The sequence below is a fragment of the Panthera uncia genome, chromosome D2 (assembly GCF_023721935.1).
Source record: "Panthera uncia isolate 11264 chromosome D2, Puncia_PCG_1.0, whole genome shotgun sequence".
Lineage (NCBI taxonomy): Eukaryota > Metazoa > Chordata > Mammalia > Carnivora > Felidae > Panthera > Panthera uncia.
In genome coordinates, this window is record NC_064818.1 from 34,910,751 (window position 1) to 34,931,994 (window position 21,244).

A 21,244-nucleotide genomic window follows, 5' to 3' on the forward strand; every position below is an offset into this window, starting at 1 on the left:
TAATGTATCATTTTTCTCTCTCGGCTTTCAAGATTTTCTCTTAATGATTTTCGGAAGTTTGACAGCCATTGATGTTTCTTTTTTTTTCTGCCTCGTATTTTTTTCTCTTACTGAGACTCTAGTTACATGTATCTTAGACCATTTTAAATTGTCTCACAGGTCACTGAATCTGTTTATTGCTTTGTAAAATATTTTTTCCTCTTTCTGGGTAGTTAATCTTGTTTGACCTATCTTTTCATTTCCCATCTCCATTCCTATGTTAAGATCATCTAGCATATTTTTTGTTTTAAATATTGTACTTTAGTTTCCAGATTTCCATTTTTAAAAATTTTTTTAAATACATTTCTCTGATGAGATATTCTTTCAGTCATCTTTTCGTTTATTATAACCATCTTTTTTCTTAAGACTTTGGTCATGTCTAGTGTAGCTACTTTTTAAATTTTTTAAAAATGTTTATTTTTGAGAGAGAAAGCATGAGTGAGGGAGGGGCAGAGAGAGAGGGAGAGAGAAAATCCCAGCAGGTTCCATGCTGTGAGTGCAGAGGCCAACAGAGGATTCAATTGCATAAACCATAAAATCATGACCTGAGCTGAAATCAAGAGTTGGATGCTTAACCAATTGAGCCACCCATGTGCCTCTTTTACACCTCCTTTAAAGTACTTATGTATTCCCCAATCTCAGTCATTTTAGGCTTAGTTTCTGTTGACTTTTTAAAAAGTCTTGAATGTGGATCACGTTTTCCAATTAATTAGCATGTCTAGTAATCTAATATATCCTGGACATTGTGGGTAATACATGTATCTGTGCTGCTGAAGTGAGCACAATACGTTATATATATCAGTAGACTACAGTTATTTTTTAAAAATATGTATAGCATGTTGAGTTTTTGTTCTAGCAGGTGACTTAGCTGGACTCAAATTACAAATTGTGTCTCCCCTGTGGCAAGCAGCAACTGAGACCTCTTCTCAGTTCTTTCAGACTTCTAGTTGTTATTTTTCACTCAGATTTTTGTGATTTTCCCAGAAATTGTGTGCTTCAAGGTCACCCAAGGATCTGGTTATGTGTTATTTTCAGATTTGGGAACCTCATTCTTTGTTCCCTCCTCCTTGGGATCTCACCCCTCATTTTTCAACAGCTCTGTCTGTAGTAAAATCCATCCTCTGGCTTGGTAGCCAATAAGAGTATGACTTTCTGCTTATGGTTTAGCCACGCTACCTTGTACACTTCTGTGAATAAGTGACTTCCTTCCAGTTTCTGCCTGTTTTGGGTTGCTTCCCAATGTGTTAACATACTAGTTCTTTAAAAATATTTTCTCCAGGGGCACCTGGGTGATTCAGTAGGCTAAGAAACTGACTTTGGCTCAGGTCATGATCTCGCGGTTCGTGGGTTCGAGCCCCGTGTCAGGCTCTGTGCTGACAGCTCAGAGCCTGGAGCCTGCTTCAGATTCTGTGTCTCCCTCTCTCTGTTCCTCCGTTGCTCATTCTCTGTCTCTGTCTCTCTCTGTCTCTCAAAAATAAATAAATGTTAAAAAAAATAAAATAAATAAAAATATTTTCTCCAAAATTCATCACTGTTATTTATGGAGGGTTAGTCCAATATAAGCTACTTTGTCATTACTGGAAATCTTACTGTTTAAGAGAATCCAGAAATTCTTAATGTGAAATCTCTTTATTATTATAGGCAACCACCCCTCAAAACCATGTCATCCCTATTGGTAAAATATGGCTTGTTTGGCCCAGTTTTGTGATTTTGAACTAGACCTAAGGTTTCTGACTCTCAGCTAAGTACTTCGTCTGTTAGGACAAATTAATGTCTCTTTCTCTACCTGCTAGAATAGATAACTTCTCAAGTGTTATGACACTGGGTAGAGTTTCCATGGGAGATATCAGAGAATAACCTTTGCAGAATGTGGAGAAGAAATAAAGTCCACTGGAGAAGGAGACTCCATGGCAGGTGATTACCAGACTGCTTTCTTCTCTTCCAGTTGGTCCACTGTGCTTTTTGGCACAGTGAGAACTGGTACCCTGGTGGGCTGAGTCCAGCTCTCCTTAGACCATTCTTATATTTAAGGTTGGCAATTTACTGCCAGGCCCATGTGAGCTGTTTGATGTTCTAATCCAAAGCACTGTCATGCTAGAGAACTTTTTTCTGAACTGTGTCCTGTCACCAAATGTCATTGTGCCCCTGTGCAGGTATATGTGGAGCGTGTAGCTGTACTTGGGGCCTTTGGGTACTTCCTTCATAAATAGCAGATTTAGGACCAGACAAGGAATTGGTACATCAGCCATAAATCCTGAGAAGGAGAATGCCAGATTCATTTGGCTGCTGGCATTTGATTTGTGGGTGTGTTAAAGGTCTCTGAACCTCTTAGAAGAATATGATGAGAAAAATGTGGTTCAGACTGCCCATCCAGTTTCTTATTGAGCTTTGGGTACTCAATAAGTAGGCAGGTAGAAACATTAGGTATTTGGGCTTCCAAGTCTGGTGCTTCCCAAGTTTATAACATTAATAACTTTGTTTTTAAATTCCAATTTCTCTTTTCCTGGGCTGCTTTCATCATCTATGGTGGTCCCCTTCTTCCTACTGCAGGCTTCTTATTCCCTTAGGCTCTCTGTTACTCCCCTTTTCCACATATCCTTTCTCAGAAGAACATCTTGTGTCAGCCGCAGGGCACTAGCATGATAACATTTTGGAACTGGAAGAAACTTTTTAGAACTTAGGGTTCAACACCTTCTTGCCACATAGGTGGAAACTGAGGTAGAGAGGAGAGGGCAAGTTACTTGAAGCCATATAGCTGGTTGGTGAAAGACACACCTGGAACTCAGTTTTCTAGATCCCTCCCCACCAGTCCAGTACTCTCCCTCATCTCACTATAGCATTTTAACTTTGGCTTGAAATTAAGGCATAATATATTGTCTAGTTTAAAAATCCTCTCCATTCAAGGTGGATGATTTGCCCCCCCCCCTTCCTGCCCTTAATTCTGAACAATGTGAAATTGCAAATATTGAATCAGTTTTGACCTGTAAAAATGTCAGTTTCATATGATTCAATATAATACTTAGAATTTGACCAATAATACCTATACATTTAAGAAATGCAGGTCACTTAGCCTTTTTCTCTGGATGATTATTGATTTAGAGGGTAGGTTCACCTGGGTGAGCATAGCATGATGCCGATGAGCTCACATCACAGGTCAGAGGATTTTGTAGGCTTCTGAACTTGCATCTTTCCCCATGCCAGTTGGCAAGCCTGTCTCCAGGCAGCCACCCCAACAGCAATGTTCCAGATGGGGCTGTGTGTGGTCACAGTGAGAGGAGGCTGATGTCCATCACTGACTGCTGTGGTACAGTGAAAAGTGAAGCGGCTTTTGATGCTGGTGAGCCTGACACTGAGTCTTGGATACACAACTTTTCAGCTGTGTGACCTTACATTGAGGGTCTTAAGTTCTCTGGTTTTTCATTTTCTCATCTTTAACATAATATTAAAGGGTTTTCATCACGGTTTGTGTAAATTAAGTGACATAATATGTGAAAGTATTTGGCCAGTGCTTGGCATGTAGTGAGGCCTCAATAAATAGCTATTTTTAATTTTTTTTTACATTTATTTATTTTTGAGAAACAGAGTGAGACAAAGCGTGAGTGGGGGGAGGGGCAGAGAGAGAAGGAGACACAGGATCTGAAGCAGGCTCTAGGCTCTGAACAAGCGGTCAGCACAGAGCCTGATGCAGGGCTCGAACCCACAAACTGTGAGATCATGACCTGAGCTGTAGTCGGACCCTCAACCGAGGCTCAAACCCACAAACTGTGAGATCATGACCTGAGCTGTAGTAGGACGCTCAACCGACTGAGCCACCCAGGCGCCCCAATAGCTATTTTTAAACACACACATACTTACACTTCATGGTACCAGGCTGTTAAGCCAGTAATGTCACCTTTGATTCAGCACAGCACCATTTGCCCATTCATAAATCTCTCCCCTTTTTCTGTATGTCTAATTTGAGCCTGATAGCTGGTTCTTGCTAGATGATTGAGTTCTATGGATAAAGTTTATCCTTTCAGGTAGATTGCATTTTTATTAAAGACAGTGATTTGTTTGGGACCCCCACTATTCCTACTTGAGCTCTGGGTTCATAGCAGGTCTGTGAATCTGTGAAATAAACTGGTGCATCAAACAAGCTTCTTTGTAGATGCTCACACATTTACTGTATAATCTAGTGAAGATTTCCCTGGTGGTGTTTGCATAATGTTACATGTTTCAGTCCCATATTTAACACTTGGTGATTGTGAGGGTTCAAGGTGGCTTTAATCAAGTGGCAAACTGGTTCTTGGAGTCTGACACTAGCACTCTGTGTCCTTTGCCGGGGGGAATTGTTGCTTCCACCCGTAGATTATCGGGGATTCCAGCCAGGTTCCAATTGCCCTGTGATAATGCAGTACTTTGTTCCTGAGTAGGTTAAGGACTGATATCCCCATTATGTAGCATATCATGAAATGAATGTTATTGTTAAGTATAAGGACAGGACATATTAGTGGTATCTTTTATTACACAGTCTTCATTATAAAAGAACAGCTCTTGCTAAAGTAGTCCCCATTTGATAGGTAGCAGGACATTGTTCTTGTACTGTTGGCTCTGATTAAGGTTGGGATAATGCACTGTTGCTGCCTGTTATGTCCATCAGGAAAGAAGGTAAAATAGATGAGCATATGTTTGCAACAGATTAAAAAGACTGGTGTAAAGTCCATTAATAATTCTCATACTTAGGATTTGCTTTCTACTGTACTTACTTACAAAATCTGCAACATTTAATCTCTTCTCTGCGAGACCAGCTGAGAGAACCTTTTTCCCCTTCTGAGTGATAGGCCTGGATTTTCTGAGACAGAGCATTTGTCTGTCAGGGCCCATGGCTGCTGTGGTGATTTACTTGCCGTCAGATGATGTTGGTGTCCGGTTGGTGATATAGCCTTGCTGGATATGGGGAAATTTGTTACCTTTAGCTTTGACAGGAAGATAATTGCTGATGGTTAACAGAACTGAGCCAAATCCATTGGTTTTTCAGTAACACAAGCATAGGACTGGTTTCGAGAACCATGCTTCTCCCTATGTAAGCTTCAATTCCAGGCTTCTTTTTCTTCTTTCTTCTTCATCTCCTTTGTTGTTTTTGTTTATTTAAAGTGTGTGTGTGTGTGTGTGTGTGTGTGTGTGTGTGTGTGATGAGAGAAATGCACCAAATTCTACTTTTTTTAATTTCTAGCATTATATTACTGTGAGGACTGAGGGAATATTTGTTCATTCTACAAAGAAAAGCCATTAGGGGAAAGGTGTGTGTGTGTGTGTGTGTGTGTGTGTGTGTGTGTGTGTGTGTGTGTTGAGGGGGAGTGTCTTGCAACACCAGTGGCAGCCAGCCACTTGGTAAAGAGGTTGATGATCAGTGGGACATTGTTTTGTTAGGCCCCTCTCCTGAGTACACATAAATCGGGGCCTCTGTTATGTAGCTTGTCAATTTTTCTTCACACTGTGCAATCAAGTGATTGGTCCGACAAAGCTTTGTAATGTTTGAGCCTTGAGGGCTTCTCAGCAGAAGTCTTAAAAGGATGGAACAAGCTCAGAGAGTCCCAGAGGACAGAACTATGCCTCACAGATGTGGGCGGGTTCTGGGCTTGGGAAGATGATGAGCTCACCCAATTTTCCTGGTAGAAAGGGGCAGGGGCAGGCTGTGGGGTGTAAGTTGGGGAAGCACCGTGGAGAATGGAATATTCTTGTATTGGTTACAAGGATACTTGGATACTTGGATAGCTTGTAGCCCATCCTCTTCAACCTTTATAACAACGGCCTCTCAAAAGCTTCAGTGTTATGAGTTTCCCCTTTGGAGCCCTGGATTTGAAGCTTTTGATGACCTACCTTAGTGATGTAACGGGCTCTGAACGTGTCACTATTTACCTGCAGAGAAGCTCGCTTCCTGAGGAACTGTGTATTCTGATGTGCAGATGCTGAGTGCTGAAGTGTATCCGTTTAACTCCCTTTTCTTGTTCCTTTTGGAGAGTTGTTCTTCACCTGTCTCAAGATACCTGGATATTGTCATATATTGGTGTTATAACTTTCTTGGCAACAGGAATACTCTTCTTAAAGCCTAGAGAACCCAGTCCTTTAGTTTTGTGGGAAAGGGTCTCCTGAATCATCATAGCATCTAGAGGGAGAAATCTAGGCCCTTGCTAAGATGCTAAGATTCATAAGAGGATTCAGAGGTTGTCCTCCCTGTTTGGCCATGTGTATGGATGACTGTAGCCTTTATGGGGCTGGGCTTATCACCCTTCTTCCTTTCCTCAGTCTTTATGTCTGCCTAGTCACCTGGTGCTCATGACCCTTTGCCAACAGAGTTGTCACAGGTGTTCCTTTATTTCCCTGTCTTTAGCCACTGCCCTGGCCAAGGTCCTCACCTGTTTCTCTCTCCATTTTTTTAATGGCACCACAGCTAGTTTGAGCCTACAGCTTCTCATCCCTCGAATACATCCCACTCATTGATACAATGCTGGCCTTTCTAAGACATGGATCTAGCCACAGAGCTCTGGCAGCAATTGACTATTGATCTCTTCCACTTCATACCTTGTTTATACTTGCCTCCTCTTTCCTTCTAGACTGCATAGCCTTTGAGGGCTAAGCCAGCGTTCTGTGTTTGTTCTCCTGAGATGTTCATTCCTCTCATCCCTGCTTATTAAATTCTCTTACCGTTCAGGGCCCAATACCAGTACCAGACATCACTCCTGGGAAGCATTTCCTCCTCCTCCAAATTGAAACGAAGTCCTCCTTGGGGACCAGTTGCTATATTATTACTAATAATACTGTTCTCTTGTCTCTGATGCTCACTAGCTGGTGAGCCCCTTGAGGGCCCGGGACGTGTCTTACTGTACCGTGGCTCTCTACCATCTGAGACTACCCCTTGTGCACAGTGATTGCCGAGTCACAGTCCGAGTTTGGTGACGAAGTAACAGTTCCAGAATTGTTGCATGCTAGAGCCTCATTATGACTTAATTCTTTAAGTCACTTATCAAGAACCCTCTGTACATACATCAGTGTTTTGTCCAAGAGTAGGGGAAAAGACACACGCTTCACCACTTCCTGATTCCTTGCCTGCGATGGACACAACCCACCCTCGCACTGCGTTCTCCCTCAGTGAGGCCTCATATCCTCTGGGAGTCGGCCGTCTGCCTCAGCATGTAATTCCTGGCAGCTGCTGCCCATCATCTGGCACTACCATTGGCAGAGGCTTTCCTGCCACCCTCGTATCGGTTGTGGTGAGAGGTCCTGAGAAGGCTGACGTTGTCCTTTCCCAAGGGTACTTACAGTTCACTAAGGAGATTAAGTAAATATTTCTAAAGCGCTTAGTATGTGGAACATTTAGATAATAATACAAGACACTAAATGATTCAGAGCTAAACGGGCATGGGAGGGTGCAGACTGTACCAGGAGAGCTGGGAAAGTGCAGTCCAAGAAAACTGCCTGGAGGAGGTGAGTCTCAGGGCCTGAGAAGGAGGGAGGACAGCCTAGGGCAGGGGAATAATAGCATGGGCAGCTACTCAGAGAAGGCAGACCCAAATAGGGAGGGCTTTGTGTTCTTTTCTCATGGTCAGGCAACAACCACTAGTGATGGAGTGGCCAGAAGTCACAAGGACCTGGGACACTGCCACAGCATTCTCCTTGACTTCAGGGCTGGTGCCTCTCCCTGAATAATCCCTTTAAAATCCTTTACTCTGAGCGATCATTAAAAAAAAAAAAATGATCAGTTTTGAAATCTGCCTTTAACCCCCAGATCATCTTTTTCCATTTCTACTCTCTGGACAGTAAAAAACTGGAATATTTCTGTGTTTGTTCTGCTCTCCGTGGGTAACCTCTCTTCCCGCATGATAAATACACATTTGAAAATATTGATTTGCTGCTACCCCTTTGAAAAGCTTAAGAAGGTTGACCTCTGCCTTGGCGTTCTCAGACTTGAATTTTTCAGACTGACCAATCGACCCCTGGAAAGGCTGTGAAACAGTACCTGTGGGTCCTGGAGGGCCTTTCTGGAGGACTGAGGACGTGGTGGTGGCAGCTTGGCAAATGCCTGAAAGGAGGGCCTTTTAATAAAATGCTGTGTGTCCATGGCTCAAATCTAATGACTTTTAAATAGCTTGTAGGAAGGGAAAAATCTCCATTGTAGAGTCTGAGAGAGTCACCCCAAGGGAAGTGCCATTTTCCAGACATGTCTCAGAACCCCGGAGTCCCCTAGGCCCAGAGCAGATGATGATGTGTTGTGTCTTAAAGTTTGCTTCTTCCCTACCCCCCACCCCCACCCCACCAGTCGCTCCTCGTTTTATTTTTTTTTCCCTTGGTTTTACCACTGTGTGACCTCGTGTTGTATTTTTTCTGAATGACAATGAAAGTAATTGAAAATATTGATTGGCAGTACAGTTAAGTTGTCAACACAACCATTTAATTTGTCAGGAGGACTTGTTAAATTGTCAAAAATCATATAAAAAAACTCCTTCAGTCACTGATGATATACATTAGAGATGTTCATGAATCAAATGGGCCATTTTGGAGATAAGTGTTGAAGAAAAATTTTGAAATGGTTTTCTTCAGATACGTTTGCGTTCTCTCCTTTTTCCTCTCTCATCTTTTCCTCTCTCTCTCTGATCACTCATTGCAAAGAATATTGGAACCATTTTGGCGAGACAAGGTAAGTGAGGGATACTTGGGTGAGTGGAGGCCTCACTAAGTGTATCACATGGCAGAACAAGATTATTTTATAGCAATCTAATTATGATATTCTGAGCCAAATACTCGGAAGTTATTAATAAAGAGAAAAGGCGTGGAAGGTTCCTTTTCCCATTATGTGTGGGATTTAAAACATGGATCTTGGATTTTTTTTTTTTTTTTTAAGGAAATTGTCTTTTAGGGGCTCTGGGCTCTTATCTCTGTCAGCCCTGTATGAAGATGGGTACGCAACATCCTATTTCCTGTTGAAATGCTTGAGGCACTGCTGTAATCTTCCTGCATTTTCACTGTTGTTAATCTAGTTCCTGAAGGGCCTATGTTCCCAAATGGAATTGGAATTAGCTTTATTTAGATTAATTTAAGAACAGTACTATCTGCTCCCCATTGGTCAAAATGAGTCAGGTCATTCTTGATATCATTAGTCTTTTGCTCTACTTGATTTAATAGTGTATTAGGGCTCAGAAATCCAACTTGGCCTAACTTAAGAGAATAAAGGATTTTATTGGAAGACTACTTAGGTCATTCCCATAGTTGCCAGAAGGGCTGGTGTGGTAGGCAAAATTCTAAAAATGCCCCCTCCCCGATTCTGTGCCCCATAGTCCTGAGAATTGTGAATGTACCATCAGTGCCAGGATTGTGTTACGGTGTAATGTAGACCTTTAAAAAGGAGAATCGTGCAGGGCACCCAGGTGGCTCAGTCAGTTGAGTGTCCAACTTCAGCTCAAGTCATGATCTCAGTTTGTGGGTTCGAGCCCCATGTTGGGCTCTGTGCTGGCAGCTCAGAGCCCAGAGCCTGCTTCGAATTCTCTGTCTCCCTCTCTCTCTGCCCCTCTCCTGATCACTTACTCTCTCTCTCAAAAATAAACAAACACTGATAAAAAGGATGGGATTATCTTAAAAGTGACCTTTAAAAACAGGAATTATCCAGGTGGGCCCAATCTTATCATACAGTCATCAAAAGCACAGAACTTTCTTCAACTGGTGGAAGAAGAGGATGCCATAGATATTTGAAGCAGGAGAGGGATTTGACATGTTGACTTGATGATGGAAGGTTTCCTGTGAGAAGGTATCCCAGCAGTTTAGAGAAGCAGAAAGTGTGTCCCAGCAGGTAGCCAGGAAAGAATCAGAGACATCAGATCTGTAACTACAAGGAACTGGATTTTGCCAATAACCTGAATGAGCTTGGAAGGTGATTTTTTCCCCTTGGAATCTCTGGATTAATATTCCACTCTGAATGATGCCTTGATATTGGCCTTGTGATAGATACCCTCGGTGTCTGAGGTTGGGGTGGGCAGGTGAATGTAGTCCTAGGATTGGGGTCCTGCATCCACTTTTGTGTCTGGGAGGCAAGCTGTACCCTCCCATGATAGGCAGAGGCCTGTCACAAGCTCATGGACAGCCCCAAAAGAAGGGAATGCAGTTCTGGGAAAATAATGCAATAAATGCCCACCTAAAGTAACACTTAATTTCATGTTAAGATGTGTGTTTTTTCACATTTTAAAATCTCTGACATGGGGATGTATCTTGCCCTGTTATGGCATCTTAAGAAAGAAAGCTATGACCAGGGTCTATCATGGTATATTTGTCTCTGCTGGGCCAGTCTTGGCGGCTATCTTGGAGACTCCTTTGAACTGTAACCCCTATGGTTTTAGTCAACAAACTACTGAAGGACCATTTGAGGGAAGACTAGAACTCAGTGTTGTCTGAAAAACTTCTATTGGCATTTCCTGATAAGATTGAGAACTTGTTTGTATCAAAATGTGCAGAATGCATGTTGGTGGCTGCATCAGCTACACTCTGGACTGACAGAGAAGATGGTATTTTGCATGGAAACATTGATCAACTCTGAGCTGAAAATTGCTTCCAGAGGGTCAGTTTTTAGAATACCTTATGCCATATATTTCATGTGTGCATACATACATGAGTGATAAAAATATCTGAATTGGCCAAAAACAACTATTTTAATAAGTATAAAATAAAAATTCAAAATGATTGGAAAGCATTATGTTTTAGTTTAATAGCATTGCTTTTTTCTTAGTGGTACATAAAATCATAGAATATTAAAATCAACGACATATTAGATTAATTAATTTTAAATAAAACATTTTTGTGTAGCACACATTAGTTACCTTATAAAATAGGGATAGTTTACTTGGAAAAGTGGAAATTGGACTGGAGAAATTGGTGCCTTTTCAAGTTTAAAGTTGCTAAGGTGTTTCTTGATTGGAATCGAGGGAAGAGGGTCAAGAGCCTGACATAGATTAAAATTAAGCTAATCGTGTGCCTCAGCCTTTACACTCCACAATTGTCCACACATGTCTCTGCTACTCTCTACTACCTGCCCCTGGGCTCTCAACTGGAATTTGCTACCAGACAGGAGTGGGTTGAAAAGTGGTGGGCTGTAACAAAAGTGGTGAGAGTAGGTACCTTTGGTATTGGTAACAGGGCTTGGCTTTTGTTTCTGGCCCAGATTGGCATTCCACTATCGCAGAAAGCACACGGGAGACCCTATTTTTGTAGCACCTTTGCCATTACCGAGCTGTGAGACCTTAGTCTCAGGACTTAACCTGTCTTGGAGTTCTCCTTTCTGCATGTGTGTAATGGAATTGCTAAACCAGAGCACCTCAGATGTTCTTTGCTGCACTAATGTTTTGCTGTTACAAAATTTGCCCAGTCTCCCTTATTGCATTTCTTGGGTGTCCCATTTCTAAGTTGGCTCATATTTTTTGAGTGCCTGTGGCTTGCTGAGCTCTGTGTGAGAGAGAAGCTAAAGATGCAATTCTTCCCCTCGAGGAGCTTGCGTTTTCATTCCAGAGACAGCACAGAGACTTGAAAAGGGAGAGTTGAAAGAATATGTGAGTAGCTAACTGAATGAACAGTGTGGACTGTTAAGAACGTTCTAGAGAGGCTTTGTTTTGGTTAGCAAGGAACAAGCTGGAGGGTCAGGGGGAAATGGTCTGTGAACTTAAATCAATCAGGACTGCTTATTGTGTTTGTCTATTGGGGTCTCTGGATTGCCTCTCATTTGTCCTAATTCTGGGCATTTAAATGGGCTCATGTCAGCTGCAAAACACATAGGGACCTTTAGGGCAGTCTTTCCCCCCCCCCCCCCCCCCCCGCCCCGGGCTTCATTCAGAGGCCTCTGAAGGTCAAAATGGAAATTGCGTGTCTGAGTCCCATTTCTTCACACCCGTCTAGACCTGCCATCAGGGCTTGGGTCACTGCCATAGCCAGTTCAGGGTCATCTGATACCAGCAGTCTTTCTGCTCCCTGAGGTCATTCGGGCACCAAGCTAGGCTCCTCCTTCCTGGTTGCTCTGCTATTCCTTAGCTAGTTGTCCTGGTCTTCGTGGCCAAATCTGGCTCACCAGCAACATATGTCTGTTCCAATCCATGGGAAGAGGGGAGGCAGTGTGAAGCCTGCTGCTTTTTTCAGGTGTGACATCAACTTTGCCCACAACACTTGGCTGATACTCCATTAGCTTTGTCTTAGTCACATGGCACCACTGAGCTGAAGGGTAACTGGGAGATGTAGTCTCTAGCCGGGCTGCCACGTACCCGGCTACAATTCAAAGGGAATTCTGTAACTGAAGTAATGAAGGGAGGAAGTGTGCCAGGGGACAGTTAGCAGTCTACCATAACTGCTATCATTGAATCTTTGCTGTTTTTGCCTTCCATTCCACTAATGAGTTCCTTGAGCCAGGGTTTGTACTCACCTTTATGACACAATGTTGATGTTAGAACTTGGTGCATAATAGATGCTTAAAAACTGTTTGCTAAATGAAGGAACACCGTCAGTGAATGAATTGAGAAATGGAAGAGTGACAGAGCCTGCAATTTGGGATCCTTCGTTCTTTTGTGCCCCAAGCAGTGTTCTTTGTATTTTGAGTACATGTAACTGAGCTATGGGTGGGCCGCACTGCATTTAGCCCACGAGAGGATGCTTGGCTATGCCCGCCACGCAGTCTTTGAACCCAGGACTGGGGGAGATGCAGGAATATTTCATTAATCCTTGCACCATTTAGCCTCCTTATCGAATGGCCCAGACCTGTTCTTTGTTACGGACAACAATGAAGGGTGCCTTTAAGAAATCTCCAGTGAGTACCGAGGCATTGCAGATTAGGTCAGTAGAACTGCTGCTAGGTTGAGCATGATGGATGAGCAGGAGAATGAGTTTCTGCTGCACGGTATTGTGAAATCTTTTCATTGTCACCAACGGGCCTATGAGGAACTGATGAATGAGGGAGCAAGTGTCAGAAACGCCCTTCCTTGCCCCAGTACAGTTTTAATATCTCCCTGAGCTACAGGATGAGTATTGATAAAAGTAAAGTTTAAAAATAGCCACAGAGTGATGGGTAGCCATGATTTAAGGAGAACAGCAATGGGGTTAGAGAGGGTTCATTTTCCTGAAAGTGCATGAGAGGGAGAGAGCGAGAGGGAGACAGAGAGAGGAGGAGAGAAGTGGCGCGGCTGGACTGTGAGGGGAAAGAGCAGGAGGCTTTTATAAGAAGCTAATGTGATGAGGATGACGAGGGCTTTGATGGATGAGTTAGATCCATCTGGTCGCAGTATATGTAATAAATAGCTGTGCTCAGGTTTGACCTCTCCCACTTACCAGACACATCTTTCTCTTTTGGGATATCCAGGAGGGAGCTTCCATTAGAGGAAAGAACCCGTCATGAGCCAGAGCTGGGGATGTTTATGGGCTTGTGCAGAGGGCAGAAAGGAGATGGTATCCGAGTTACAGGTTTATAAACTGAAAACTGTAGGCAGCCACAATGCTGGTGATAGAAGTGCATTTGCAGGGCTGCAGCTGCTTCTGAGGTGTGGAGGGGAGAGGCACGAAGTAGGCGGGCACAGGTGGTGGGCAGTGGTCCCAAGGGCTGTGTAAGGGATACCTTGGTTTCTTGCTCACAGCATTTCCAGGTTCCTTTTGTCATACCTTCCCTTGCTGGGACCAAATGTTAAATTAGGCTAGAATTGAATGGGCCTCTAACTAGGTACATAATTTTTAACTGGGATGGTTTGGCAATGGGGTATTCTGGTGAATATAATATTTAGAAACATTATAAAATGTGTTCAGTCATATTTCTGCCTTAGAAAAGTCACAAGAGTTAATATATCATTGTAGGCCTTTGTGTTTGTGTTGGCTTACTGTTTATACATCAGTGACTGCTACCCTCCCTTGAAGATATGCCAAAGGCATCCCCAAAAATACTGGCTAAAAAGCTTACTCAATTTCTGTAATAAATGTACAGCTTGAATTTTTAAGCCATTTTTTGATAACTGAAGTTTTGGGAAAGGAAACATGATAGTCAAAAAACAGGAGGGAAGTGGATCTTGCCATTGGATTGTGTATAATGGGCAGCAGATTTGGAGAGAAAATGGAAAATGGATCTGCCTCAAAGAATAAGTGGAAAATCAGAAAACTGGCAGCTTGTTTGCTTCCTTGGGATCAAAGGGTCTTCGAGAAAACCCAGTTAGATGTCCCTCCCCATCCCATTTCCCTATTCTTCCTGGAAGAACTGGCTGGACTACAAAGAGCAGGTCCCTGCCATGGCCAGGCTGCTATAGCCTCACCCCATGTGGGAAGAGAGCTGTGCTTTGGCCAGCACAATCCTAGCTTTCCTCTTTTGTGTGTGTGGGGGGTACCTCCTGTGCAAGAAGCTGGGGGTGTGCACGTGAAAGCTTGGAGCCTGGCACAGCATGTGTTTGAATTAGAATGTCTGTCCCCAGCACAGTAACTTCTGCCCTCTGAGAATGTGGTTGAAGCTATGGACCCTCTGCCCAAAAACTGGCGCACACACACATGCACATTATTGCATGTAATTCGAGGGAGTTTGCTACCTCTCTGAATTCCTTACCAGGCTAAGAACTTAGCTAAGTAATTATGAAAGCTTGTTTCACACACAAAAAAAACTCATGCACACATATACATGACCCTTGAACAGTGTGGGGTTAGAGTCCCCAACTCCACATGAAGTCCAAAATCGTTGTATAACTTTTGACTCTCTAAAAACTTAACTACTAGAAGGCTACTGTTGACTAGAAGCCTTAATGGTAACATAAACAGTTGATTAATCCACATTTTGTGTGTTTTGTGTGCCATATGCTATATTCTTACAATACAGTAAGTTAGAGAAAATATTAAGAACACCCTAAGGGGGAGAAAATACAGTTATAGAACACTGTACTATAGTGAAAAAAAATCTACATATAAGTGGACCCTCCCAGTTCAAACCCATATTGTTCAAGAGGCCAGTGTGTATGAAGACACACACACACACAACACACATGTATGTATAATGTATATATGTCTGCTTATACACGTGCAATGACTAATATGTCATCATGTACAACTTGTTAATGATCAATATTCAATGTGAAAGGAAACCCAAGACTCTGCCTGCTTAAGAGTATGTTAGTCATGTAATTTAAAAATTGTTTTGGTGCTTCTGTTTGCTTTGAGTATTGGTTAAAAGCTACCGCAGAAATTCTCCCTTTGCAAAATCAATAAATAAATGAGTGGATTAAGGCTTCTCCAGGGGGCCACACAACAGAACCCTGACCAAGGTTTCCTTTGCCTTTGCTAGGTTCCCATCCCCATTTTCGCTTCTTTCTGTCGTTGGTGGCTCTAGTTTTCGTATCTCATGCCCATCCTGGCCAATGCCCTCTCTTCACGACATGCCCACATGCTGCAAACTCACTTCATTCATGTTTGTTCACAACTTCAGTTTAGTAGTCTGAGCTAGATGTTAGGAAGAAAACCGAGCCCTAGAGGTATCCATACTAAGGTGTGAATGTCTGATCACTGTGAATTCCCTATGGATAGTCATATTTAAAAGAGGACATGTTTTAACTCCAATTGCTCTTCAACTAGTGTATTTTGGACAATATACAAAAGGAAGAATGTTAGGCACTGGTGTTTAAAAAAAAATTAGAAAGGGGGAAAAACTTGGTTAGGGAAAAGAAAGCAGCTGAAGAGACAAAGGATGATAAATGTGGGTATTGTTCTCCATGGAAGAAACACTTGGAAGGATTTGAAGGCAGAACCCCACCTTAGGCACCAGGAACACAAAAGAGAGAAAACCTTATGTGCAGAATTTCATAGTCCTTCTAACCGAAGGTTTTTGTAATGGGGGAAGAAACAGATTTTAATCAGATTTTAAATGATAAATCTCCTTTGCAAATTGAAAAGTCCCTTCCTCTGTGTGTGGGGAAACTTTGTCAAACCTGTGGCAGATTTTTGGTGACATTGTATGAGGATGGCGAGGAACAGTAGAGCCAAGATGAACAGAGGCAAGTTGTGAATTTTAGAAAGTTGACCACCCCCCCCAAGATATTTCTCTATTATGGAAACAATAGATGCTTTTTAAAGAAAAAGCAGAGAGAAGAAAAATAGTTCTAATAGTCTTGCCAGTCCCCAAATTAAGAACTCTTAATATTTTGATGTATTTCTTTCCACTTTTTTAATATAGATTATTTTATATCCTGCTTTTCTCTTTATTTTATAGCATGTGCGTTTTCCATATAATTATATACTCCTAATGAAAAGTATTTTAATGACTACATAATATCCTTATAGCAAGGTTTTGTTTCATTTTGTTTCACAATTATTCAGTCCACAGGTACATGTATTCCTCCTGCATGGATTTTAGTTTCTTTAGTTTGAAGCCCTAGAGGTAGAAATACCAGGTCAGAATGTGAACATGTTGGAAGGTCCCTGAGACCTATTGCCACATCGCTTTAATGAAAGGTTATTACAGTGTACACACCCGCATTGGAGCCAAGTCCTGGGCACAGACTTTGAAGGACAAGAGAACCTTGGTTCTCAGTTGAGGGGTGGGTGTAGAGAATTCTCCTTGGAAGCCCAAGAGAGACCAAGCTGGGCTGCTTCACAACGTCCTCTTAGGTGATTGTGAGGGAGAATGTGGTCCTTGCCTTTCCCCTGGCTTCTGGTGGTTTGCCAGTAGACCGTCTTTGGCATTCTTTGGCTTGGGGTGGATGCATCACCCCAGTCTCTGCCCTCACGTTCACACGGCATTCTCCCTGTGTATGTCTGTTTCTGATTTTTTTCTTAATAAGGACATCTGTCATGTTGGCTTAGAGCCCACCTTAACCCCCTCATCTTTAAATTTTTTTTAATGTTAATTTGTTTTATTTGAAAGAGAGACACAAAGTACGAGCAGGGGGGAAGGGCAGAGAGAAAAGGAGACACAGAATCGGAAGCAGGCTCCAGGCTCTGAGCTGTCAGCACAGAGCCCGATGTGGGACTCGAACCCATGAATGCAAGATCATGACCTGAGCCGAATTCAGGTGCTTAACTGACTGAGCCTCACAGGTGCCCCTTAATGACCTCATTTTAACCAATTACATCTGCAGTGACCCTATTTCCAAGTAAATTGATGTTCTCAGCTACTGGGGTACAATTCAACTCCTAACAAAAAGGATCCATCAGCCAGTAGGAAATGAGCCATTGAAGACTGGTCCTGAGAGTAAGTCATTTCCCTTCTCTAGGCCTGGGGTTCTCCTCTAAAATGAGGGTGTTGGATAGAGCAGTGGTTTTTAAACTGGGGTCCCAGACTGGCAACATCAGCATCACCCAGGAACTTGTTACTGTGAAAATTCTCAGGCTCCAACCCAGAACTACTGAATCGGGACTCTGGAGATGGGGCTCAGAAGTTTGTGTTTTACCATTCCTTCCAGGTGATTCTGGTGCACACTCAAGCTTGAGACCCCCTGGACTATAGGGTCTTCTGGATCAGAATTCTCAAATGTCAGCTTTAGGAACATACGTGGGCACAGTCCTATGTACATAGCCTGCCTAAAGGGATGGATGTCTAGCAAATGACCCCAGCCAATTTTTTAAACCCAAATGATAGGGGAGCCTGGGTGGCTCAGTCTGTTAAACGTCTACTTTGACTCAGGTCATAATCTCAGCGTTTGTGGCTTCAGACCCCATGTCAGGCTCTGTGCTGACAGCTCAGAGCCTGGAGCCTATTTCAGATTCTGTGTCTCCCTCTGTCTCTGCTCCTCCCCTGCTCATGCTCTGTCTCTGTCTCTGAAAAATAAATAAATGTTAAAAAAATTAAAAATAAACTCGATCGATAAACTAATTTTTGTCCTACATAAGTGGCTAAGTAACTAATTCCAGAGTTTTTGTAAGTCCCTTCTGGTCTTCCATTCTGTATCCATTTTTAAAACATTTTTTAATGTTTATTTTTATATTTTTGAGAGATCACGTGGGGGAGGTGCAGAGAGAGAGGGAGACACAGAATCCGAAGCAGGTTCCAGGCTCTGAGCTGTCAGCACAGAGCCTGGTCCAGGGCTCAAACTCACAAACTGTGAGATCATGACCTGAGCCCAAGTCAGATGCTTAACCAACTGAGCCACCCAGGTGCCCCCATTCTGTATCCTTTAACCCCAGAGAAGTATATTCACTCAAACCAGTGTTTACTGACCAAAGAACTGTACCAGGTCCTGGGCCTACATTGTGGAACATGCTACTTGTGCGGCAATGTGGCTTTTGTTTTCTCTGAACTTCAACTTGCCTGCTGTTTATTCTTATTTCCTAAGGCCAGCTAAGTGGCTGGCCCATAGACCTAGATATAGAAGCATCCTGTTATTGACATATGGATTGTAGATGAAGACCTAATGGAGACTGCTGTGGGATTCAGGGAAGACCAATTAGGGAATTAATTCATTAGAGTCCAGCATACATGCTGTTATATCTATTTATTTATTTAGGCTAATGTCTTTTGCTTATCCTTTTACAGAAACAAGTACCTGTCAATAGTTGATAATGTACTTGAATTTCCTTAAGTATATTAAAATTTTACATATCAGGCATTTTATAACAGGAACCAAAGTTTACTTTTTACTCTGGCATCCTGATATTGAGGGTTTTATTTATATTAATAAAGTCATACACCAATAGAGTCACACACTGGCCAGTCAAACTTTCCATATCTGACATTACCTAATATGCTTTTTCTAGCCATCATACCTGTATGAATGTATTGGTAATCCTTGTTATAGAACAAAGCTGTGCAGAGAATATTGCTTATTTCTCACATCATTAACTGCTGGATAACAGCTGCTTTGTTTCTTTTCTTCAGTCCCTGGTAAGGCATCTTATTTATCTCTTATTCTTACTAATTGTGTTTTGTTCTTTATGTTTCCATACAATGGGTAAGGAGTCCTTGTCACTGTGCCCATGTGGTTTTTCTAAAAGTAAGCTTATTTTCATGAGAGGGTCACAGATCTGGGTACCAAAGGGCTTGGGTTTCAGCCCCAAGGTGTTGACTTACTAGGTGAATCCAGGAAGGTCACATCTTTCCCCTTTCTCTCAATCTCTTTTGTCAAGGGGAATGAGTCTTGTTATATCTGCCTTTGAGTGAGGGTGATAGGGATACAGAGATGAAATAGTGGATGTGACATTGCTTTGAAAAATAGAAGACTGTGCACAGGTGCAAGAGATTCTATGCATATGCGTGCACGTTTGAAATTTTTGTCCAGTTCAGATTAAAGACAACTTTATTATTACTATTAAATCTGCTTACAGAGCAAATATGCTAAAATGTGTATGTTTAATGGTGGCAGGCTTGCTTTAATCCTTCTTGCTTTGGGGTGCTGCATTTCATTTTCTGGTGATGCGGGCCTGGTAATGATCACCACTGATATTTACCACATTTTATTAATGTTATTTTTATGATCCTGCAGGAGATAATTAGGATTGGGTTTGGTTTTTTTCCATATTGTGAAATTTCAAGCTAAATAGTGACATGGTGGGGAGGAGTGAAATAGTGCAGAGAAGGAATGTGTTACAAATAAACTCAACCCAGAAACCATATTTAACATGAATTAAAATTAATGTAGCTCTGTGTTCATTATTTATATCTATTATGTGGAAAATACGTTACTGGACTCTCTAGAATTGGATGTTAAGAAACGTTCTATCCCTCTTTTGGAAAGCATCCGATTAACACACCGTCCAGAGGGGGGAAGACTGGGGGGTGTGTTAGACAGGAAATATTTTCTTTGATTTATTTATTTTAAAACCTTCATTTAATTTCTAACGTTTAATAAAAGCAGATATTGACTAGATTAAACTAATTAACTTTCTTTATATCAGTGCAAAATTTAATTTTGAGCCAGCCTCTATTGGCCCAACCTTATGTTTTGTTCCGTTTTAAAATCTGTTCTTAGACACGTAAGTCTGGATTAAGCAAAACATAAAAGGATAAAAATAGTGGAATTAGGAAGATAGTTCTAAGGCCAAAAATCAGATATCTTATAGAAATCATTGTCACTGTATATGAACAGGGAAGATTCTCAGTAAACTTTTAATTTCTAAGAGCTAGATGGGATTTTTGGTTAAGAGTACCTGATCAGGAGTTAGAAGACCCATGTTTGAATCCTAGTTTCAACACTTACTATCTTGTAACCCTGATCAGGTTACCATCACGTATTTTACCCTCAGTCTCTTTATCTGTAAGATGGGGAAAGCAGTTGTACCTAACTCACAGGGCTATGGTAAGTGGTAAAGTGAGATGCCATGGGGTGTAAAGTATTTGGCATGGTGCCTGGAACATAATAAGCTCTCAAATGTTAGCTACTGTTGTTGTTTATATTACTGTTACTATTACATAATTATTATTAACTCCATCGAATAGCAAACTACGTATTATATAAATTAAGTGGGGACAGAGCTGCAAGGTACAAGACAAGTGAAGGGTTTGGATCACAGCCATTTAATCAATTAGAAATGAGGAAAATGCATCTTTAGAAATACATTTTACATTTATGGAAAATGAGCTGTTTGTGAATACATTTTGGAACACATATTTGGGACTTCTGAGTTGTATAAGTGAGGTATCCTTAGGTGAATAGCCATGCAGACACCATGAGAGGGCAATTTCTTTCTATATCTACATCATGCTAGCAAGGTAGAGGGTAACCATGGAACAGACTTTACTTGTTGGGCTCCAGGATGCTGTTACGGCCTGGCCTGGCTCCATTCCTTCTTCCCTATTCTGAACAACTTGAGGACCACCGCCCCTTGACTTCTCTCAACATATTTATTCACTAACTCTCTACATAATTCAAACTCCAGCATTGGGCTTAAATCTTCCAGTGAAACAGAGGTGGGCTGAGAATCCCAGATTTCTCCAAGGTGAGGGTTTGTGGCTGTTGTAACCGAGCTATGGTTCCTGATCCGCCATCATCCTTGGCTCATTGGCACTAGGTTTGTACTCCCACATCAAGGGGAGGCAGGGGAGTGAAGCACAGAGAATCCCAGATGTCAGCCATTCCTGTAGCAGCCTTTCCTGCTTCGCTGCATCTGCCCCTCGTGTACCTTTATTTACTTCATATTTGCCTGCAAATTTAGTCTAGCGTAACACTGCTTACTATCTTAGTCTTGGCCTAAGCAACAAGATCTAGAAAATTCCAGGGTGCCTGTGCTGGCTTTATGTTTCCTAGTCCAGCCAAGT

At 42.1% G+C, this 21,244-nt stretch overlaps 1 protein-coding gene and 1 long non-coding RNA gene across 7 annotated transcripts in view; one reads left to right on the forward strand and one right to left on the reverse strand.

Moving 5' to 3' along the window:
- LRMDA (leucine rich melanocyte differentiation associated) overlaps window positions 1–21,244 on the forward strand; it is a 576,509-nt gene that overhangs the window by 484,121 nt on the left and 71,144 nt on the right. The gene's annotated exons all lie outside the window — the stretch shown is intronic.
- Window positions 4,524–6,920, reverse strand: LOC125933307 (uncharacterized). The gene is made up of 4 exons (XR_007460919.1): window positions 6,724–6,920; window positions 5,938–6,065; window positions 4,785–4,965; window positions 4,524–4,662 (listed from the first exon to the last, which is right to left on the reverse strand). It is a non-coding gene; the product is annotated as an uncharacterized LOC125933307 (long non-coding RNA).